At 39.1% G+C, this 20027-nt stretch overlaps 2 long non-coding RNA genes across 4 annotated transcripts in view; both read left to right on the plus strand.

The window, feature by feature from the left end:
* Positions 1 to 18307, plus strand: part of LOC130459006 (uncharacterized) — a 26895-nt gene extending 8588 nt beyond the window's left edge. The window contains exons 2-6 of one of the 2 annotated variants that reach the window (XR_008918313.1): positions 1074 to 1166; positions 4265 to 4356; positions 7854 to 7951; positions 10610 to 10664; positions 14080 to 18307. This is a non-coding gene — a long non-coding RNA (uncharacterized LOC130459006). The remainder of the gene's footprint in view (positions 1 to 1073; positions 1167 to 4264; positions 4357 to 7853; positions 7952 to 10609; positions 10665 to 14079) is intronic. The other variant, XR_008918314.1, reaches the window with a different exon arrangement.
* The window catches only part of LOC103098394 (uncharacterized), a 164641-nt gene that overhangs the window by 36139 nt on the left and 108475 nt on the right, over positions 1 to 20027 (plus strand). The gene's annotated exons all lie outside the window — the stretch shown is intronic.

Below are 20027 nucleotides of genomic sequence, written 5' to 3' on the forward strand. Positions count from 1 at the left end.
GAGTTCCAGTCCCTAGAGTTGGGAGGACCTGGGTTCAAATTTGACCTCAGATACTTCCTAGCTGTGTGACCCTGGGCAAGTCACTTAACCTCGATTTCCTAGCCCTTGCCACACTCCTGTCTTAGAACTGATACGAAAGCAGAAAGTAAGGGTTTAAAAAACAAAAACAAATATCAATTGGCTCTCGCAAACTGGGTTGAGCTGGCACCAGCACTCCTGTGCCTATATCCATGTCCCGCCTTTGAATTTGATTTGAGGTGGTAGGCTCATAGTGTAAGCTGTCTGGGTTTATTTTCTCAATGTCTCCTCACTAACAGGAAGTGTCCTCACAGAGAGCAACTACCTATTTCTCTCCTGTGGGTTTTAGGGGTAACCTTGAAGGTTTATGGGATGTCTAGTATTATTGATTTGAAGCCTCCTCTCAGATGCGCTCCCCATTGATTATAAATTAGCTAGTCAGAGTTAATTAGCTTTGTAGAAAGAGATATTTACAGAAATAATATAACAAGAACAATTAGTATAAAACTTTTCCATAAGTACATTCAGAGTCCAGAGGAAGTAGGTTGGGTTTAGAGAGTACATGTGGCCAAAGAGTTAACTCATGGAGGGAGGAGGGAACAGCTAGGTGGAGTAGTGGCTAGAGAGCCTGGCCTGGGTTCAAATGTGACCTCAGACACTTCCTAGCTGTGTGACCCTGGGCAAGTCACTTAACTCCCATTGTCTATAGGTTTCAAAACAGAAGAGCAGTAAGGGCTAGACAACACTATTGACTCTAAGATGGAAAGTAAAGATTAAAAAAAAAAGAACTCATGGTTCCCTGGTACATGTAGCTCTTTACTCAGATCTAGGGGTTCATGCCCTTGTAGAGTCCTGAAATTGTCTTTCCTTGATCAATCTAGTTTATCCTTGGGCCACTGTTGCTCCTGGGATACTATTACCAGCTCTAATGGGAAGTTCAAATCTTCTGACCTTTAGAAGTTATTGAGGCCATTTACTGGTCATTGGGAGATGGGAAACTCCTTCTGAGCTCATATCCCCTCCCTCGCTTCCTTCCTCAATGCCCTTCGGTACAGATGTAAGGGGTCTTCCTTCTCCCAGGGATCCTGCAACTCGACTGCCTTTTCTCGCTTGAATCTTTTCCCTGAAAGAAATACACAGGTCCAGAGGTATGTCTAATTCTTTTGACCAATCCCAATGTATTTCTGATGGCATTCAAAGCTTCCCCCTCACTCCTCTCAAATGGGTTTAGGATTTGTTCAACAATTGGTTCTATAGAAGTATCTAGCCTTTTTCACAACTACTTACAGTTTTGGTACATTAATCCTATAACTCAGAGAGACCTCCTTGCTTGATAAAAGTATCAAGGCATAGGGTCCCTTTTTTAGCTCCAGTATTTGGAGTAGAATAGTGTGGGGTACCCCTCTTCTAATAAATGGGATCGTAATTTAGATCTGGAAGGGACCTTAGGGACCACATAAATTTAGTGAGGCTGAATGATCCTTCAGGAACCATCCTGGGCAGCACATGCCTAGAATTCCCTCGAGAATTTTCAGGGAGCTCCAGGGACATGGTGGCAATTTCATTACTTGGGACTTTTGGATGCTTCTGGCCATTTAACAGCCCACTGCTGAAAGAACTTGACTTTCGAAAATGATCTGTCCAACCCAGAGTGTTCTCTTGGTCTTTTTCCACCCTATTACAGCATTTGTATCTGTTAATAGAAAAAAGAAATTCTACCTGGAGCATGGATTCAGCTAGATGAGTTTCTTTTCTGAAATAAGTAATCCTGTGAGTTCAGAATGTCAAGAGGTTCATCGTATTTTGAGTTGTCACCACTGTGAGTGGTGACAGAAGACGCCTCCATACTTAAGAGAATGGCCACCAGAAAGAAGACTAGTCCCAGTTGGGCCATTTGATTGGACAGTGCTAAGCCAAAGTAATATATAAAATGTCTAATTAGTGGTTTTGCTGAACCGCTCTATATTTTAATGATGTTTAAATATTAGTTTCTTTGCTAATTATAACTGTTATTAATTTGTTTTTCAGGCATGTCCAACTCTTCATGTCCCCATTTGGGGATTTCTTGGCAAAGATACTGGAATGGCTTGCTATTTTCTTCTCCAGCTTATTTTAAGGATGAAGAAACTGAGGTCAACAAGGTTAAGTGACTTGCCCAGGGTCACACAGCTAGTAAGTGTCTGAGGCCATATTTGAATTCAGGAAGATGAATCTTCCTGACTCCAGGCACAGCACTCTATCCACCATCTACCTAAGTGTAACTAGTTATTAGTTACTCAAGTTACCAAATCCTGTTTTTAAGTTCATTTTTGTCATATATAAACTAGTTAAAGTTCCTTGTAAGCCTTTTGTGTGTAGTAATAAATGACTCATATATAGATTATATCAAATATACTCATATATAGATTATACTGTCTTAATATTATACATTCAGTACCTTTTCCCCCTCTAAATTATTCTTCCACCTCCTCTTTTTGAGGTTCCTGAGCAAGTCATAGCTGTGACTGCCTGTTCATTCTCTCCTCTCCATTAGCTTCTTCCACATCCTCTTTTCAACAAACTTGCTGACTTGTAGACTTTCCCTGCCTCTAGTTCCTGATGACCCTCAATGGAATACACAATGCAAACTCCTCTTAGCCATCACTGTAATTTCTGGATCAAAGTATCTCTCCTTGGTCACCATTTGCCTAAGTCTGTTGTTTTCCTTAATAGAATATAATCCAGCAAGGGTTATTTGGACCTGAGGTCAAGAAGATCTTCATTCAAAATCTGACCTCAGACACTTACTAACTGTGTGACCCTGGGCAAGTCATTTGACCTCTGTCTGCTTTATTTTCTGCATCTATAAAATGAAGATAATAATAGAATCTACCTCCCATCGTTGTTTTGAGGATAAAGTGAGATATTTGTGAAGTGCTTTTAAACCTTAAAGTGTTTTATCAATATTATTATTTTTGTTGTTTTTCTCAGTAATATATTGCTTGCACATAGTAAGCACTTAATTAAATCATTTTTTATTCAATCATTCTAATGGAAGGAAGAAAACTGCCTGTATTTTATTACAAAGTTGGAATATTTTAGAGAGACTTTATTATTTTGGGAGAAGAAGAGCAGCAGAGATGCCTAGAAATTCAAGGGAGACAAAATATAAGATCCAGTAATAAAAAACAAAGTTTCAGATGCTTATACACAAATATACAAAGTAAGGGTAAAAGTATGGGGCAGCCAAGTGGCACAGTGGATAGAGTGCTAGGCCTGGAGTTCAGAAGATTCCTGACTTCAAATCTAGCTCCAGACACTTCCTACCTGTGTGATCCAAGGAAAGTCCCTTCACCCCATTTGCCTCAGTTTCCTCATCTGGAAAATGAGCTGGAGAAAGAAATGGCAAACCATTCTGATAGCTTTGCCATGAAAACCCCAAAATGGGGTCATGAAGAGTAGGAAATGACTGAAAAACATGACTGGACATCACTACCACCACTAACATGGGTAAAAAGGAAGGGAAACCAGAGAGTCTAACACAAGAAAGCATATTGACCTCGTGAATATCGTTGAGTTCTGATAGAATAAGATCCGTGACTTTGGAAAGATATATACCTTCTGGATTCAGACACTTCCTAGCTCTGTGACTCTGGGCAAGCCACTTAACCCTAATTGCCTAACCCTTGCCTCTTTTCTGTCTTAGAATTGATATGAAGGTAGAAGGTTAGATTTAAAAAAAGAAAGAGAGAGAGAGAGAGAGAGAGAGAGAGAGAGAGAGAGAGAGAGAGAGAGAGAGAGAGAGAGAGAGAGAGAGGGAGAGAGAAATAGAAAGAGACAGAGACAGAAAGACAGAGACAGAGAGGGAAACAGAGAAAGAGACAGACAGAAAGACAGAGAGAAAAAAGGAAGAAAAGAAGATACATACTTTATTTAAGTACAGATATAGTTGAGATATATTCCTCTATGATTCTGGATTGGTATTTCCTTACTCAAAAGGACAAGGTAGACAAGAAAGGGTTTGAGTGGATCAGATGAGCTAATTATATATTAGAATATATACTCATGTAAGTAAATCCCAGAACCAGAGGGAAAAATACAGTGAAGAGCATCTGATCCAAAATCATTTGAAATAGAAACAGAAGGGATGTTTTCATGTAAGTATGCTACTGACCATACCAGAGTTCTCCCAGTAAGAGTTTTTTACACTGATGAAATTCATCTCAATTCAACAAATATCATGTGCCTATTGTGTACAATTCTCTAGGTGATGGGGATATAAAGACTAAAACCAAGCCATTGCTACCCTCAAGGAACTTCCATTTGCTCAGGGAGGAGGAAGTTGCCTCATGTATGCTAGTAAGTACTAAAATAAAATACTAAATACTAATATTAAAAACTAAAATAAATAGAAAAGTAATTTCAAGATGAAAATGGAGAAATCAGGAAAGGACTTTTGTAGGAGATGAGACCCAAGTTGTTCTTTGAGGTAGAAATGAGGAGGGCATGCATTCCAAAAAAGGAGGAGAACTCATAGAAAAGCAGAGTCAGAGAAGAGAATGCGTGGCATTCTCTATGTGTGGGCAACAGCCAGCAGGCCAGTTTGACTGGGACAGAGATTGCACGAAGAAGATAATTCTTGTATATTCAAACCACTGGAATAGGAAGAGGAAATAGATGAGTTCAGGAAACAGAGGCACAGAGACATGATATAGAGACATGATAGACGATTTAGCAAAAGATAAATGCAAGGTCGCTTTCTTCACATGCCTTAATGATAATTTTAGCCATCAAAAGGTGGCAGAAACAATAAAAGAAAGTTCCTTTCTGGATCTGATTTTTGGCACTGAGGAAGAAATGTTTTCTAGAGTGAAAATGATCATTTTGTTTTAGCAATTGTGGTAAAGTATGAGAAAACCAGGCAGTTAGGTGCCCTCTTGATTTTAGGGGAATGCATCTAAAAGAGAGTAGAGGAAAGTGGTGTCACATCCTAAAATTCTTTAATCTAGAGGCAGGAAGTTCTTGAGAATGAAATTCTAAAGAAATAAAGAGCGACAATTCCAGTGAAAAGGAAAAGGCGGAATTATCTAAAAACAAAGATATGGATGCACCAACTAAGTTGGATTTTAAAAAGATAAAGATAGAAGATGGAAATGGGCTGGTAATGGAGGATGTCCTGAAGTTCAAAATAAACTGAGGTTCGTGAGAAATTCTAAAAACAACAAAAAGACTCTTAAAAAAAAAACCCGCAATCTGTTTTTGGGAAAGAAGATCAAGGAAGGAGTAGGGTGTTGCTCGGTCTGGATGAGGTGCTATAATGGATGTTGGAGAGAAGGCAGAATGACTCGGCCCTTCATTATGCTTCTGTTTCTCTGTCAAGGAGAATGGTCTTTGGACTGGAAAGGTCAGAACAGAAGTGACTATACGGGAATTGATAACTTAAATCAGTAAGGGAACAGTAAAAGACTACCTAGCTGCCCTTTCTTAAGTTCAAGCCACCAGACTTAGATGGATAACCAGGGGACTGAAAGAACTGGCAGGTGTGATTGCTGAACCCTCTCAGTGATCTATGAAAAATTGTGGCGAAACAGAGAGATGCTAACGGGTTAGAGAAGGTCAGATGTTGACCTAGTTTTCAAAAAAAATGGAAGAGAATGGAGTCTACAAATTATAGGCTGGTGAGTTTGATTTCTATCCCCACGAAAATTCTGGAACATATTTTCTCTATGCACATTTTCTCACATGGAAATATCATAAGGTTTTAAATGTAGTTTTGATATTGTATTTAAAAAATTTAAATGGTATCACCCACTATAATGGAGTATTACGAATTTGTATATAATAATTATGCATTGGGAAATGGTAATAAAGTGTGGCTTGGTTAGGGACAGTGGGGAGGTAGTTGGCTCATTCTTACATGCAATGTGAAGCCCCAGCTTATGTACTTTGGGTCAGGGAAGTCTGGGATAGGTTCATAAATGCTCAATTATTCAGTGAAACTCAATATGTAGTAGACTATTGTGTCTGAGTGATACTTGGTTGACATCATTACTGTTTCTAAATTTATATTCCAAATTGTTTTATGCTTTGCATATGCTGGTGTGCATTGTTTAATTCTTAATATACAGTATGAGTCTGTCAGTCATCTAAATAGTTTTTGCAATGCAAGCAGTTTAGTTATCTTTTAAACTTCTTACTCGTCTTGTTAAGAAAGAACATGAACTCTATTTTGCTTGTAAAGTAGGTGATTGGCTAAGACGGGCTCCCTCACTTGGGCTGTATCACGCGTGTTTAGATTGGATAGGTGGAGAAAAGAAAAAGGATCACTCAAGAGATTGCTATTTTTGCTTAACAAATATATTAGAGAGAACTTGCTAATTTATAATTAGCTCTAAGGTAGTTGTTGTTTTTAAACATAGTAAAGAACTGTTACCTGTGCCTAGACTAGGAAAAATTTGAATTTTGATGAAGAGGACGAACCTGATGATTCAGATCGTAATAGGACATTACAATGAAAAGGTAGGGGCCAAACTAGGTGCTGATCCCCATTTGAAGCAGCCTTTCCACTAGTAGACACAAACTTATCCCAAAATCAAGTTAGCTTTTTACACTTCTAGACCAAAAGCCGGGAATCTCTTGGAAGAATCTCTTGTAATCTCAAATACTCAGAACACGAAACTTCTCTTGAGAAAGAGCAAGTATAAGATTCTTGGCACTTGTATAAAGAATTGAAGGTTATTGCTCTTTTACCGTAATACCAAGTCATATTTACCAAAATGTTGTTCCTTTGTTGGACAGTGGGAGCACATTACATTACAAGCCCCTCCCCCCAAAACCCACCCAAAAAACAAAAACAAAAAGCCCAGCCACCCACTGGCTTCGAAGGAAAGAATTGCCTTTGGGGAAGAAAAATGTGGTGTGTTTCAGTATCTGTTTATTTCTGAGAAAATTTTCTTTCCACCTTTGTATATTAAGCTTGAGGGATTAAAATTGTGCAAAAATACTTTATTGATTTGAAAAAGAAAATTCTAAGAATTGATAAGGCAAAATCAAAATCAAATGAAATCAGAATCAGAGAAGATATTTGTGGGTCCTCAAATAAGCAAAGTAACGAAAGATAAAAGTTCTTGGAAAATAGCTGAATTTTAAAGTGTTTGGATGGAAATATACATACATACGTATATATATATATATGTATATATATATATATATATATATATATATATATATATATATATATATTTTAAACCCTTACCTTCCACCTTAGAATCAGTACTATGTATTGGTTCTAAGACAGAAGAGTGGTAAGGGCTAGGCAATGGGAATTAAGTGACTTGCCCAGGGTCACATAGCTAGGAGGTGTTGGAGGCTAAATTTGAACCTAGGACCTCTCATCTCTAGTCCTGGCTCTTAATCCACTGAGCTACCCAGCTGCCCCCTGGAAATATTTATTTAAGTGACCAATCACTTTTTGAAAAATAGCAAGCTAGAAAATTATCCAGAAATTTTAATAATCTTCTCAAAGCCTATGAAGTTATAGAATATAGCATGTTATTCCAGATCCATTTCTTGAATTCACATTTAGATTTCTTCCTGAAAAACATAGGTGCTGTTAGTGATGAACATGAATACTACTTCCGTTAGGAAATAGCTAGAATCGAAAAGTGATACCAGGGCAAGCACAATCGCAGGGTTAGTTGAACAATCCACTCCTCCTTTTGGAGTCTGAGGAGGGATATAATCCATGAGTGAAATATGAGAGCCATCAATAGCCACATTTGGGGTGAGTTAAGTAGAGAAAAAGGAAAGTTTTGTGTAGTAAAATATGATTTTATTATATTTTATTTTTTATTTAGCTCCTGTCTCCCTCCCCTGCACCATAGAAGGCATCATTGGGGAAAACATATTGATTAATGTCTTTCGTGTTTCTACTTTTCAGTTTTATTCTTTGGAGGTGAGCATTCACAAGTTATTCTTTACATTTTAAATCTGTAGCTGTATATAATTATCTTGGTTCTATTCATTTCAAAAATATCATTTTAAAATAATATAAAATTATAATTTTCATAAACATGGAGAATTAGAAATAAAACATGAAGAAATATTTGAAATAAGGACAAAAATATTATCTATTTATTACCCTTTTTGGGGTGTGATAGAAAAACTTTCTTTTATTTTGTTAGTGTTACTGAAAGGGTGATTAGAGAGATCTTGAAAAGGAAGCACTGATTACGAAAGCCTACATGACTTTGTCAAGGCCAGGTCATGCCACACTAACCAGGTTGACTAGATTATTGGATCAAATGAATCCCATAAATTTAATTAAAGTAATGTTAGTAAGGGTTTGGCTAGCCTCGTCGGCTTTGTGGACAAGAAAGAGAGCCATGGATTAGATAAAAGTACTTTTAGGAGGATTCAGAGCTAGTTGAATGGCTAGACTAAAACCAAGTTACTTCTCTGTCAATTTGGAAGGCAATCTCTAGTGGAGTACTCTAGAGATTTGTACTAGACTCAGTATTTTTTTTTTTAATAACCCTTATTGGTTCCAAGGCAGAAGAATGGTATGGGCTAGACAATGGAGGTTAAGTGACTTGTCTGAGGTCACCTAGCTAATAAATATCTGAGGTCAGATTTGAACCCACAACCTCCCATCTTTAGACTTGAATTTCTATCCACCTAGTCACCCAGATGAACCACTGTGAGCATTCTTACAATTAAAGTATTCTAGAATTGTATATCTTTTGTTTTGTCACTGATTTCATATTTAATAAATTTCATATTGAGAAACATATTATGCATTTAATTCTAGCAGATTAAGAGATTTAACATATAGATGTGAAAACCAATTGCAAAAAAACTTTAGTTTTAAAAATAAATATTACTTGACAAAAAAAAAAAGAGCTGGTTGTTAAACCCTTACTAGCAGCCCACTCACTGCCTGTTACACTTACCTCACAGGATTGTTTTGAAGATTAAATGAAATAATGAGCATCAAACACTTTGTAAATCTCAAAGCATAGTGGAGATTGTCAATCATTATTTTTAAGATTCTGGAGCTCTGTCCATACTAGTTAGCATGGGATATTACATGTGATGGGTGCTCATAACATGTTTATTCAATGAATTGAAGAAAGGAGGAAAAAGAAGAGGCTTCTTGGAGAGAGAACCTCCTTGACTTCTGGCTTTTGACTGCTTTAATAGTCAGCCCATGAGAACAAATAGCCCGAGTTGTTGAAAATACAGTTAAAACCTAGTCTTGGAGTAAGAAGTAGAAGTCTGTTCCAAGTGTACGAGATAAGGGAAGGGGAAGAAGAAATTCTGGAAATCCACTTTGAAAAGAAGAGAGGCTATTGGAGATACAGAATGGTATAGAAGAAAGCATACTGACTTTGGAGTCAGAGGACCTGGGTACAAATCCCATGTCTAATTTTTAGTTGTTTGACCTTTGATAAGTCACTTATCTATGCCTCAGTTTCTTCCGATGTAAAATAAAAGGGTTACACTAGTAGAAATTTGGTTCTTTGAGTGCATGGATATGAAGACAGAAAGAGGACTTGATGAAGTTTAGGTTGAGAAAGACAAAACAATTTAATTCTTCAAGCTAAGAAATGTTGACAGAGTGAATATCATTTGTGTGCAGGACCCTAGATGCCTTGCCATCCATTTTTATTCCCTTCTGTTCTTTTACAAGGTAACTAGATTGGTTGATCAAAGGAATGCTAGAAAGGCTTTGACATACTCTCTCAGGCAATCCTTGATGGAGAGATGTATTGATGTCAGAATCATGTAGAAATGGGGGCCAAGCTAACCTGAGCAGACCACAGACTTACTTAGAAAACCACATATTAACATGATTTCTGTTCTCTTCTATTTTATTGATTTTGTTAACTCTTCACCAATTACATTTTAATTTGATTGCTTGTTTGACACCTCGACTAGATGACAGGTAAATTAGGTAGATGGGGAAAATTTGGAACAGATTGAGTGACCAAACCCAATGAGCGATTATTTCTTGTTATCTATATTAATTAGGTCTCTAATAGCCCCAAATATCAGTTTTGGCACTGTGCTACTGAAGATGTTCAGTCAGTGACCTGAATGAAGGTATAAATGGCATGCTGATTAAATTTACAGACAAAGCAAGGAGGGATAGAGAACCTTTTGGATGAAAGTCAGGATAAGAAAAGATCTTGACAGACAAGAATGATGGAAGGATCTACTAAGGTGAAATTTAATAGGGACAAATATAAAGTCCTATACTCGTGTTAAAAAAGATTAACTTCACAAATCTAGGATGGAGGAGGCAGGGCCAGATGACAGCTCATGTCAAAAACATCAGCTGTGGTGGGAAGGGGGAGGAACTACAGGCATCCAGTGCTACATATATTTTTAGTCTCAGTTACAATGTTGATTGGTTTTACATAATTGTTTTTCTTTCTTATAAGAGAGAATCCTTTTAGGGGATGGGTTGGCAGGGGAATGGAATCAACAACAATAATAACATGAACATTTTTATAGCACTTCAAAGTTTATAAAGTACTCTAGTACATTATTCCATTTGATCCTCACAACACACCTGTTGAAGTAGGTAATTATTATCCCCATTTTACAGATGAAGAAACTGAAACTGAGAGAGGAGAAATGACTTACTTAGAGTCACATCACTGGTAAGAGTTTTAAGCAGGATTCAAACTCAGGTCTTCCTAACTCCCAAGTTCAAGTCTATCCACAACTCCACCTACCTGCCTCATAAAGTTATTTGGGAAAAAAAAAAAACCCTTCTTGAATTTTATTAAATTATACATTCAATATGGAGAGGCATCATAGTTTACTGGATAAAGAGATGACTTTTAAGTCAAGAACACCTGGGTTCAAATCCTTCCTCTGACACTTGGACAAATCTCTTAATTTCTTAGCACCCCAGGGCATCTTTCCAAGGATTCTTGAATTGTAGATGAGTTGCTATTCTCACTGGGTAGGAGTTTCCAAAGCAGGCTGTTCTCTATAATGATGGAATCATTGCTTTAGTCTCATCATGTATAGATAGCCTCCATTAAAAAGAGATCCCACACCAATCATCTCTTCATTTCCCACCTGATTACATCCCTTTGGATAGATTCCATCATGCCCAAGGGAATCTCATCATCCTGCATGATTATATCAGCCTTGGCATTCACAGCTCATCAGGACCTTCTGCTCCTCTGATTGGAGGGCTGGAGCTAAGAACACCTCCTATGGCATTCATTGGAAAACAGCCCTCAGGCTAGCCACCCCTTTATTTTTTTTCCCAGTTACATTCCTTAGGATCGGCCAATGTCAGGTTTCTTCCTCCCTGCTCCTTACTTTCAGCTTCCCTTTTGTGTACTATCTTTTCCCCTATAGATTTTAAGCTCTGTGAGGACAGGGATTATCTTTCTTTTTCATATTTGTAATCCTAGCCTAAGGGCACATAGTATGTGCTCACTAACTGTTTACTGTCTGACTGGCTGATATGGAGTTTTATGCTTAGTTATAAGCACTCCATTTTAGGAAAGACTGTGACAAATAAGTTTGTCTAGAGGAGGGTGACCAGTATGATGAAAGAAATGCTGAGGACATTTTTTTTTAATTTATTAATTAATTTAGAATATTTTTCCATAGTTACATGATTTGTATTCTTTCCCTCCCCTCCTTCTTCCCCCCTCCTGTAGCCAATGAGCAATTCCAATGGGTTTTACGTGTGTTGTTCATCAAGACCTATATCCATATTATTGATATTTGCAATAGAGGAAGTTTTTTTTTATTCTATGTTTCTGCTCCCCCAGTTCTTTCTCAGGATGTGGATAGTGTTCTTTCTCATAGATTCCCCCGGGTTGTCCTGGATCATTGCATTGCTACTACTAGATAAATCCATTACATTTGATTTTACCACAGTGTATCAGTCTCTGTGTACAATGTTCTCCTGGTTCTGCTCCTTTCGCTCTGCATCACTTCCTGGAGGTTGTTCCAGTCTCCATGGAATTCCTCCACTTTATTATTCCTTTGAGCACAATAGTATTCCATCACCAACATATACCACAATTTGTTCAGCCATTCCCCAATTGAAGGGCAGCCCCTCATCTTCCAATTTTTGGCCACCACAAAGAGTGCAGCTATGAATATTCTTGTATAAGTCTTTTTCCTTATGATCTCTTTGGGGTACAAACCCAGCAGTGCTATGGCTGGATCAAAGGGCAGACAGTCTTTTAGTGCCCTATGGGCATAGTTCCAAATTGCCCTGCAGAATGGTTGGATCAATTCACAGCTCCAGCAGCAATGAATTAATGTCCCCACTTTGCCACATCGCCTCCAGCATTCATTACTTTCCTTTGCTGTCATATTAGCCAGTGTGCTAATTGTGAGGTGGTACTGAGGACATTTCTTACATGACCCGCTCCTCTGCCCGGCAGCCCAATGGGAGCACATCCTCCTTCCCCTGTCTGGGGTAAGAGGGTGGGGCTGGGGCATTTTGGGTAAAAGGTCTTTGAAAGGTTTACCATCACTGATATAGGACTGAAACAACAAGAGATTCTTTGGGAGAAGAGAAAACTTAGGGGGAATGGAATAGCCTTTTTTAAGTATTTGCAAGGCTATCACAAGGAATAGGGATTAGACTGGTTCAGCTTGGTCCCTGAGAACAGAATTATACGTCATAGATGGAAATGACAAATAGGTAAATTTACACTTGCCATTAAGGAAAAACTTCCCTTGGGGAGCAATTAAAGCTCTCTGAAAGTGGAATGGGATACCTTGGGAGATAATGGGTTTCTCTGCCTGGGAGGTCTGCAGGCAGAGACTGAGTGACCATCTGGTGAAGTTGTTATAAGTATCCTTCTTCACATATGAGTTAGCTTGTCCCTGAGGCTTCTCCCAACTTTGAGATTCTGTGATCAGGAAAAGCTTCATGAAGGAGGTAAAATTTGAACTTGGCTTTAAAGCTCTGTGTCCCTGAGCAAGTCACTTAACCCTGTTTACCTCCATTTCCTCATCTATAAAACAAGCTGGAGAAGGAAATGACAAACCACTCCAGTATCCTTGCAAAGAAAACCCCAAATGGGGTCAACAAAGAATCAGACACAACTGAAATAAATGACCAGACTTCAAGAATATATGGGAACAGGGGCAGCTAGGTGGCTTAGTGGATTGAGAGCTAATCCTGGAGATGGGAGATTCAAGTTTCAAATCTAGCCTCAGACACTTCTTGGCTGTGTGATCCTGGGCAAGTCATTGACCCATTGCCTAGTCCTTACCACTCTTCTGCTTTGGAACCCATACATTGTTTTGATTCTATAATAAGCATTAAAAAAAAAAAAGAATGCATAAGAATGTGACAGGCTGGAGGTGGACAGTTATTCCAAGCATAGGGAACAGAAGGAACCAAATGAGGAAAGGTATGGAGATAGGAAAAGAGCACAAGTTGGCTGGTACTTAAGAGTCCATGGAACAGAGGAGTGTGCCATGGGTAAACTGTCCTCTATATAGGAGAGTCACTCCTTGGAGCACAGGCAGATAGATTCCCTACCTAGCTGACTTTGTGGAAACATGGTTGAGGATGGGGGTTGAGAGTTTCTGCTTCTGGCCATGCATGACTCAGAAGAGCTTGCCCTATGGGATGACGAATAGTCCCCTAATTGGCTGCTGACCCAAAAGAGCAGATGATTCAGGGGATAAACAAAAGCTAGCTCCTGGGCATTTCAACCTTTTCGTTCTAGCTATGTTTATTGCAAGCTGGTCCTGAGAGTGAGAGTCAAATTGGGGGTTGGTCGCTCTGTCTCCCATCAGCCTACCGGGCAACTATGAGAACATGTCTGCCTCTGTCCTTTTGTGTTTGTGCTTCCTGAATCTTAGGGGCCAAGTAGCCCTCATAAAGGATGTGCCAGTTGTCCGATTTTCAATGTGAGCATTTGGAATTTGGAAACTGGCAAGTGCTACAAATCAGGACCCGATATTATGTTAATTGTCTAGACTCAAGAAAGGGACAGAAAAATGCAAATAACTCAGATTAAACTTAAAAGCATATTGCATATAACAATTTAAAAAGATATCGCATGTTTATCTTTTCAGAGAGCTGGCTGTTGGACATTGATGGATGTGATGAGATGGAAGTTTTCAGGTAGACTTTTCAGTTTTGAAAGGCATGGGGCAGCTGGAGAAAATACATGGAATCAGGAGATGGAGTGTCTTTGAGGAACAACAAGGAGGCCATCACCATAATGCAGAGTATGCATGGAGGATTGTGTGGAACTAGGTGGCTCAGTGGGTAGAGTGCTGGACCCAAAGTCAGGAAAATCAATCTTCCTGGGTTCAAATCTGACTTCAGATGCTTCCTTGCTATGTGATCTTCTAGGCAAGTTCCTCAACCCTGTTGGTCTCAGTTTTCTCATTTGTAAAATGAGCTGGAGAAGGAAATGCAGACCACTTCAGTATTTTTGCCAAAGAAAACCCCAAATAGGGTCACAAAGAGTCATGGCTGAAAAACAAGCAAACAACATATAGGGAGCATAGGATGTAAGATGGGAAAGATGGAGATCATAAAAGGCTTTGAATGCCAAACAGGATTTTATATTTGACTTTAGAAGTGATAGTGAGATACCGGAGTTTATTGGTCAGATTACTTTGATAGCTGAGTGAAGAGACTTATGGCAGGCAGAACAATTAGCAGGCTATTTCAGTAGTCTAGGAATGAAGTGATGAGACTCTGTACCAGGGTGGTGGCAAGTATTAGACAAAGGGACAGATTACAGAGATGTTGTGAAGGTAAAATCAATCGGGTCTTAGCAACAAATTGGGTATGGTGAAGGAAAGAGAGAAGAGGCAAGGTTGTGAGCATGGGTGACTAGTAGGAGGGCGCTACTCTTAAAATAAAAAATCAAAAGTAGGAATAAGGAAGAGTTTAGGGGGATAGATAATGGGTTCAGTTTTGGACAGGCTGAATTTCAGATATTTACAGGACATCTTATTCTACTATTTAATTCAAGATGTCCAATAGACTGTCAGAGATGTGAGACTGGGGGTCAGCAGAGAGGTTAAGGCTGGCTAAGTAGATTTGAGCATCATCAGTCTAGAGATGATAATTGAATCCATGGGAAATGATGAGATCACTAAGTGAAATAGTATAGAAAGAGAAGAGAAGAGGGCCCACGTTTTGATGAGGATCTATGAACAGTATCCTACATAATTGTACCAGTCATTGTAAATTAAGTTACTGAATCTTGTTTAAACCATTTTGTTAATGTGCTCTGTGATTCTATTTTTAGCATTTTTTTGAGTAAGAATGAACTAACTGTCCCATACTCAATTTATATTGTATATAATATACCTCTTTTTCTTTTTTGGTGGTGCAGGGAACTCTAGACGAGCCAAAAAGTGACAGGGTCTTTGGGATGCTTGGGTGGGGATTTAGTGAACCAATGAATGAATGTGACAATAGGGACTCCAGTACTCTTAATTAACATCAGGTTCCCCTAGCAATGAATTTTACACAAATTGCAATGTCTGGGTACAGAACATGGAGAAGCATGGATACCCTATCTCCTGTACTGTTAGTAGTAGTATCTATACTAGAGTAATAGAAAATAAAACTGGACAAATATACAGGTTCTACACTGCTGAATTTCTTCAATGATTGACCAAGAATTTTGTAATTTCCTTATATGCAAGAAGGAAGAAATCCTCCAAAAAACTTTTAGGAGCTTCCAAAAGTTTGACCAGAATGATAACATGAGGAGTCAAAGGTAGTACCTATGTATAATATGGTAGACAGGATGAATTATAGTACCATTTCTAGAAATAGCCAAGTCAAAAGGAGGAATAGGCATTTAAGACAAAATCATATACTTGGCTTTGGATGCATGAAAAAATCTAAATAGTGGAAACCAGGGAGAAATACATTATGAGCAGCAGTCCTGATCAGCCAGAGAGAGAGGAGACGAGGCTAGAAAAATCTTCTCTGAGCTGATTTCAATGAGTTAGTGAAATGCCATGGGCTATTCTGGTCCATGGAATTTTGATGAGTGGAAACCCTTTTTGTTTTCATCATAATTGTTGAAAATCCTGCAATGAACTCATTCTGTTCTTGCTACGTAAGAAATTATACAGTAAGAAATTTGGAGAAATTTGGGAAGACTTAAATGCACAGATGCAGAATAAGTCCAGAAAAGCAATGTATCCACAAAATAGAGATGATAATTGAATTCATGGGAGCTGATGAGATCACCAAGTGAAATAGGATAGAGGGAGAAGAGAAAATGGCCCACGTTTGGATAAGGATCTATGATCTATGATCAGTACACAATTATACTAGTCATTGTATTTGAAGTTACTGAATCCTGTTTAATTCATTTTGTTAATGTGCTCTGTGAATCTGTAATACTAAACAGAATTAATAATAAAATAATAACAATTCATGATATGAAAATAAAAGGAAATAGCTTTCAAAGATGTTAGAATTGTGGCCAATGTATTGACCAGTCTAGACTTCAGAGCACTGGTGGTAAAGTATGTCTCTCTCCTTTTGGAGAGAGGTGATAGACCATGGGTGTGGTATAGAATATATCTTGCCAGATATAATCCATTGGGTTGACGTGTTTTGTTCAAATACATACTCCTTTCTTCCAAAGGAGGAATGGGGGAGGAGAGGCAGAGAGAGATCATGCAAAAACAGAGTCAGTTAGATATTTGAAAAAGTGTATTTGTTGGGGGACAGCTACATGGCTCAGTGAATGGAGAGCCAGGTCTAGAGATGGGAAGTCCTGGATTCAAATCTGTATTCAGGCCCTTCCTAGCTGTGTGACCCTGGAAAAGTCACTTAACCCCCATTGCCTAGCCCTTACAGCTTTTGATTCTAAGATGGAAGGTAAAGGTTTAAAAAGAAGTGTATGTGTTGACATTTTTTACAAACCTAAAGAAAAATGTAATCATCTCTTTTCTTAAATGAGCAAATGTGGTCTACTAAACACCATGGAATCTTGAATGACTGGGTGTCTCTTCAGGGTCCAGGGTGTGATGATTTGTACAGATATTTTGTGTGTAGCTAGAGAAAGTGTAGAAGAATGAGCCTCCCTATGTAATAACCCTAAAACACGTTCTGGATGGTGTGTGTGTGCACGTGCGTGTGCACGTACACATACCCAATTCTATCAATTTTATTTTCTGATGCTTTACCTGTTCCACCTAACAACGTATAGGGGAAAATTCTGGAGGATTTCCTGAAGAAACATGGCAAAGGGGAAAGAACTCCAACCTTTGTTTTAGGAGCTCTGGGCTCTAATCTTGGGTCTGTCCTTCACTTTCCATCGCACTTTGGGCAAGCTGCTTTGGCTCTTGGTTTCTGAAGTGATTTCTGCTGCCCCTTCTAGCCTGGAAAAAGAGTTAGCTCATCCACGAAGGTTGACTCCGATAGCTAGAGAGGGGGCACCTCTCTCCCATCTGCCCCGCTGCCCTTCTCTAGGCAGAACTTCAGCATCTTGCTTCCATCCTCCAAGGGCGGCCACCCTCTTCTTGCAATCACCCACACTTACAAGGCTTCCGAACTTGGAATGGTCTTTGTTCCCCGGTAAAGGACAGAGAGGATTACCATCTGAACCCATACAGGGAACTCCTAGGGACTGTGGAGTCCTCAGACGATTAGCTTTGCCCCGGAACGTCAGCTAGGTGGGGCAATCAATAGAGATCTGGACCTCGAGTCAGAAAGATCCTTATTAGCTACATGAGCCAGGGCAAGTCACGGAATGCTGCCTGCCTCAGTTTCTCAACTGTACAATGTAGATAATAATCACACCTATGTCACGGGGGAGTGATGTGGATCAAATGAGACACTATGTGTAAAAGCACTTTAGTAGAGTACCTGGCGCATAGTAAGGGCTTAATAAACCATTATTCCCTTTTCCTGGGTGGAGTGCCATCCAGGAGGAAGGCCAAGTTCCTTCCTTCATATCCTTCTACTGCCTTGGAGTGCTGGCTGAAAGCGCTGCCATTTTTTTACATGATCTGGCGCCAGAGTGTATTTGCCCTCTCAAATCCTTTTTTGTTACACACTGGAGCTCACAGCTCTCTCCGAAAAGGGGCTCTTTAGGTGGTTCTGGGAGCGTGTCTTCATTAGATCGCTCCACGGTGACTTATGGTGAGCCTGCCCTTTTCCTAACCCAGCGTGCCTGGGTGGTATGCCTCTTGCTTGTATCAGCACTTGTATTGAAGCTTTTGAGGTTTGGGGAAGCTGCCTCCATCCCTTTCATCTCTTTTCTGATTTCTTTTCATCTGTCTTCCTTTGGGGCAGCTCATCTGGGTTATGCAAATTGCCTTAGGCTGCCTCTCCAAAAGGAAAGGAAGGAGCTGGGGGGTGGAGGAGAGGGGGGGGGGGGGAGAGACAGAGATAGACAGACAGAAAGACAGACAAACAGACAGAGAGATGGAGAGAGGTGGAGATGGACAGAGACTGAGACAGAGACCGGCAGAAACAGAAAGACAGATGACATCCCTTTGTTACAAAGTAAACTGAAGGTTTCCTGATACATTTGTGTACATTATCTTTAGAAGGAATTAATGGACTGAAAATTTCCTTTGGAATACTGGCAGCAGGAGGCAATGCAGTTTGAAAGAGGAAGGGAGGGGGAGCTAAGTGGCTCATTGGTAGACTGCCAAGTCTGGAGATGGGAGGTTCTGGGTTCAAATGTAACCTCAGATGCTTCCTAGCTATGTGACCCTGGACAAGTCACTTATCTCTAATTGCCTAGCCTTTACCACTCAATTGACTTAGAACTGATGCTTAATACCCATTCTAAGACAGAAGGTGAGGATTTAAAAAAAAAAATAAACCCTTACTTTCCTTCTTGGAACCAATTCTGTGTATTGGCTCCAAGGCAGAAGAGTGGTAAGGGCTAGGCAATGGGGGTTAAGTGACTTGTGCAGGGTCACAGAGCTGGGAAGTGGCTGAGGCCAGATTTGAACCCAGGACCTCCTATCTCTAGGCCTGGCTCTCCATCCACTGAGCTACCCAGCTGCACCTAGAAGGTGAGGATTAAAAAAAAAAAAGTAAAGAGGATGATACCTAAAATCAGAGGACCTGGATTTGATATCTTTTACTTATGTATGACCTTGAACATGTTATTTTACCCTTCTGGGTTCCTCAGGTGATAAATGAAGGGCTTGAAATAGACAATGAACTCTTCTAACTCTAAATCTTGTGAGTAAGTAAAAACACCAATTCCTTCTTCTCTTCCTCTGTCCCTACCCCCAAGTCTGTGGATTGTTTTTTTTACCATCCTAAATTCACAGACTTTATGTTGGACTCTTTGAGACACTCTCTGGAGTTTTCTTGGCAAAGATATTAAAGTGATTTGCCATGTCATCCTCTAGCTTATTTTAAAGATGAGGAAACTGAGGCAAATGGATTTAAGTGACTTAAATAAATGTCTGAGGTGAGATTTGAACTCAGGTCTTCTTGACCCCAAACCTGGTGCTCTATCCACATAGCTCCCCTAAAAGGAGTCCCTATGGACCAATTCTTTTATTTGAGAGATGAAGAAGTTGAAGCCCTGGGGAAGTAGAATGACTTCCCCCAAAAGCCACACAGCTAGTGATTCAGAGAGCCAGGACTGAAATCCAGGTTTCTTCTGACTTCATGCCTAGGAAACTTTTTACTCCTTTACACAATCTAGTTTTGTTTAATATTTAAGAAATTAACTCAGTAAACGATGGCTATCTTTTAACATATATAAGGTGTATATGTTTATATACTTCAGAAATTAATCTTATTTTTGTTCTAAACTTAACATCAAACAGGATGGGTATAAAACAGAAAAAGATTTTTTTGTAAATGAAACTGTAGCTATCTATTATGTACAACTGGTTCTTCATAAATATATAATAATATCAACTTGTAACTTTAAAAGCTGTTCTGCTTGTCTGTCTTTTCTTCTTTTCTTTCCAATTTATTAAAAAATTTAAAAAGCATCAAAAACTGTAAATCCATATTCTTGCCTTCTCACCCTTCATGAGAAAGCAAGAAAAAAAAA

This window comes from Monodelphis domestica, chromosome 4, assembly GCF_027887165.1.
Source record: "Monodelphis domestica isolate mMonDom1 chromosome 4, mMonDom1.pri, whole genome shotgun sequence".
In the NCBI taxonomy this organism is placed as follows: domain Eukaryota; kingdom Metazoa; phylum Chordata; class Mammalia; order Didelphimorphia; family Didelphidae; genus Monodelphis; species Monodelphis domestica.